Source organism: Pinus tabuliformis, chromosome 3_1 (genome assembly GCF_031772625.1).
Source record: "Pinus tabuliformis cultivar Carrire ecotype Pingquan chromosome 3_1, CPIR1, whole genome shotgun sequence".
NCBI lineage: Eukaryota > Viridiplantae > Streptophyta > Pinopsida > Pinales > Pinaceae > Pinus > Pinus tabuliformis.
In genome coordinates this window covers 975984183-975988282 of record NC_142301.1, presented here as the reverse complement: position 1 = coordinate 975988282, position 4100 = coordinate 975984183, and the positions used below count along the sequence as shown (strand labels likewise).

General features: G+C 43.0%; 1 pseudogene; it reads left to right on the top strand.

The window, feature by feature from the left end:
• Window positions 1-605: 605 nt before the first annotated feature.
• Window positions 606-1114, top strand: LOC149191101 (histone H2A.6 pseudogene; annotated as a pseudogene).
• The last annotated feature ends 2986 nt before the right edge of the window (window positions 1115-4100 follow it).

Below are 4100 nucleotides of genomic sequence, written 5' to 3'. Positions count from 1 at the left end.
ATCATTACACAACACTCGTCTCAAATTCTGAATTCATTGTTGAAAGTTACCACCTCACATCCATTCATACCCTAATGGTCACTTCACTGTTTTTCCTCTCACTCTTGTTTATAGTCTCATTGAATCCATTATCCTGAAACCCTGACTCACACCCTGTCAAGAAGTGAATTCTGAGGTAAAACTTCTCAACCATGGGTGTCATAGTAAGAACAGAACCAAATGGAAGAAAATTCATGGAAAGATATCCACAGATGAAGGAAATGTTGCAGAAAGCACAATGGCTAGAGTTCGTGGTAAAGTTTGATGGTTTTAACAAGGAAGTGACTAAATAATTTTCCATAGCTTTTGATGGAGTAGAGGTTGAAATTGGAGACATCAAATTTGCAGTGACAGAATCTCTTATTGTTGAAGCTACAAGACTATTAAGAGTTGGAGAGAAATGGTTTAAGTACAGGGGCATTGAAGGAGAAGAATGGAATACTTTCTTGAAAAACTGAGGTATGGATATCACTTATTTTAAGAAAGGAATTCCTAGTACAACACTTAATGATAAATGGAGAAATCTGTTGCTAGTAATTCAAACATTTGTCGTATTATTTGTTGCGTGTTCGATTCTCAAATGGCGGGTCGTGGAAAGTCTGCGGAGGGAAAGAAGTCTGTCTCGCGAAGCTCGAAGGCCGGACTTCAGTTCCCAGTGGGACGTATTGCCAGGTTTTTAAAGGTCGGAAAGTATGCTGAGAGAGTAGGAGGGGATGCTCCAGTTTATCCAGCGGCCGCACTTGAACATCTTGCTGCCGAGGTTTTAGAATTGGCAGGTAATGCGGCCAGAGATAACAAGAAGACAAGAATTGTGCCTCGTCACATTCAGTTGGCTATTAGAAATGATGAGGAACTCAACAAGCTTTTGGGGACTGTAACCATAGCTAGCGGTGGAGTTTTGCCAAATATTCACAATATTCTCCTGCCTAAGAAGGGTGGAGCCGCTACTACAGGCTTGATCATACGAAACTGTTCAGTTTCGAATGATGGCGTCCCTATAGCTACGGCCAGCAGTGTCCAAAGGGAGAGGAGTTGGAGAGTGGGGGATTTAAGGAGCTTGGATATCAAGTACTAGCTCCAGCTACCTCTTCTTTTCGGAACCAAGAAGGATGCGGGGCAAATGTTTGACAAAATTCCCCTTCGAGATTTACTCCCAAATAGGGGCCTGATCTCTATCTCAGCTTAAAAGGAACGTGCTGATAAGGTTTTAGGTCTCCGGCATAACTCTCAAGACTCAGTGGAGGAATGGCCTAAGCATGACCTTGCAGATCTAACAACCGTGAGTCTCAGGAATGCTTCTCGCCCCGATAGATGCGCGTTCACCAGTCTTCTCTGCCATCAGGGTTACAGCGGCAAGCAGAGAACAACAATCTCAGAACCATTTCAGATTCTGATTGTACTCATCTCCGGTAAATCAATGCTGCAATGGGTGAGATCCTCAGATCTAGTGCAGAACCTCAAGCTACTCCTGGAAGATAAGGCGGGGATTCCAACAATCTATCAGCGTCTCCTTTATGAAGGTAAACAATTGGAGGATTCCTGTACCCTGTCCTGTTATAATATTCAAAGAAATGCTTCCATTACCTTATCCCTGCGTCTGAGAGGGGGAGCTGTTGGACAGTCCTCTTCAGCTGCAGCTTCTTCTTACAAAGATGATGTCCATGCTCAGATGCCCAAGAAAACAGCACCACCAGCGCAGGCTCCAAAACCTTTTTTGGTGGACAGACTGGAGGAAATCCCTTCCATTGAAATAAAGCATCCTATGTTGGATACACAATACCAACTGTTCGCAGAGAATGGAATTATTTGCAGGTTCAATGGACTTTGGTCACGCACAGCAGATCTTTACCAATGGATTCACACTAACTGGACCAAAAAATGCAGGGTCCTTCTTTGCTCAAAAGGTTTTTTCATGGTGTTGTTTGCTTGCAGTGAGGACTACCAAAAAGCATTATCTGAAGGCCCATGGTTTTGGGACTCAGCGGGTCTATTCCTAACCCCTTGGTTCCCAGATTTTGATCCTTCTACAGCAATTATCACCAAACTCCCCATCTGGGTCAGACTTCCTAACCTCCCGGCGCATTTATGGCACCCTGCTGTGTTTCAAGGAATAGGCAATTCTCTAGGACGTTATCTCAATATAGATACCTCCAGAGGGGAAAAGAGTATATTCACATTCGCCAGAATCTGTGCAGAAATAGATATTAGCAAAGGTCTACCTGAGCAGATTATTCTCAAAATTGGAGATTTCCATTGGACTCAGACTCTGGATTTCGAGAACACAGCCTTTCGTTGCCGAAACTGCCATCTCACAGGGCACCTTCAGAATTCGTGTCCTTCGATACCTGCCAAGAATAAGAAAGTCAATTCTAAGCCAAAATCCAAAAGCTGGAAATCTCAGGCACCTCCCCCAATGGATGTTTTTGTTTCCAACTCAGATGAAGAGGCTGAGGAGGAGGATGAGGAAGATATGGACGCAACGCTGGTACAGGATCCGCCATCGACTGGTCCTGAGGTTTCCAAGGACCCTCCTAATTCACAGAAAAGAACTCATGAGTCATCTCCGTCGGATTCAGACAAGGAGATCTCTCCTTCAGCCCAGATCAGTTTACAAATCATGCCAGCCCAGCAGAGTAATCTTGGTTGGGTAAAAGTGGGTAAAAAGAAAGGAAAAAAAGGCCGAACCATTGCTTCTACCCTCGGTGTGTAAAATCCGTGGTTCTGCTCTCTCTTTTCTGCTAGTCTGGTTTCTTCTTGCTCAGTTCTGCTCTCTTCTGAACCTCTCTTCGGGGCCGAGGTGGATGTTCTATCCTTTCCGGCTGCCAGTGTTCTTCTTAGAGGTTCTGAAGTTGTTCCTTTTAGTTTGTAGGGTCTCCTGTCAGGTATCATAATGATTATGTCCTTCTGACAGTTCTGGTTTTCTACTGCCCTGCACGGTGTGCTGTTCTTAGTTTTCAGGTGCTCTGTTTTCTCTTTTCAGTCTCCTGAAGTTAGGCCTGTTGTTTAGCGGCCCGTTTTCTGCAAATGCAGAAGTTTGTACTATATTTTCTTTTGTTAATATCAAAAGCTGACTTACACAAAAAAAAATTCAAACATTTGTCACCTGTGAAGGAAGATTTGGTTGTATGTTATTTTACCACATTCATTTGATGATGCATTTTCTCGAAGAGAATGAAATTAATATTCCTTATTTTCTGTTAAATAGCTTAAGGAAAATGTTTGGGAATGTTCAAAAAATGATTCAATTCATAGAAAACACCATGTATCACCATGACCTTATAAAAATACTCATTGAATTTCATCTTGAAAGACTAGGAGATAATTGGGATAGCTTCCTAGTTAAAAATCATTTTAAGGAGGAGGATCAAGAGTCACCTAGCAACAGCAAAGCAAAAAGAGGAAGGAAGAGAATATCTGAGAATCCTATTAAAATCTTACCTCAACAACAACCACAAGAACAATTAGAAGATGAGTGTTGGGTTGTGTTATATTCTTTCCACGACTAACCCACATAGTTAACCGGGGGGTTAAAGGGGGGGAGGAGCCCCCCCTTCGTTGCGCCAATTGCGTAGCAGTGGGTTACACAGGTTTGAGGGGTGTAGGTAACCCCACTTTTTGGGATCCGGGGTAGCGCCCTGGAAAATTTTGGTTTTGGAACCTATGTTAGGTTGGACAGACCCACCTATGGTTTTGTGCATAATTTTCGCACATGTTTTTTGGACACAATGGTTTTTGGTCCATGGTATTGGACGCAATGGTTTTCGGTCCATGGTATGAAAAATCAAGCTGGCAGTCCCGGTTTTGGGATCCAGGGGAAAATCTCTGTGTATATGTGTTTTATGTGTTATGCTCTCACATTGTTTATTTTATGTGTTTTAGAATTCATATGCAAGTAATTTATGTACGGGGTCAAAACCTACATTTGGTATCGGAACTGTTTTGGCTTCAAGGGGATGCCTTTGTTGCTGAGGGGTTTCACTCGGGCCTGTGGTAGACCCTGTTCAGTGGGAGATCTACAAGATCAATTTTGGTGGTTAAAGAAGATGGCGAGCAGTGGAAAG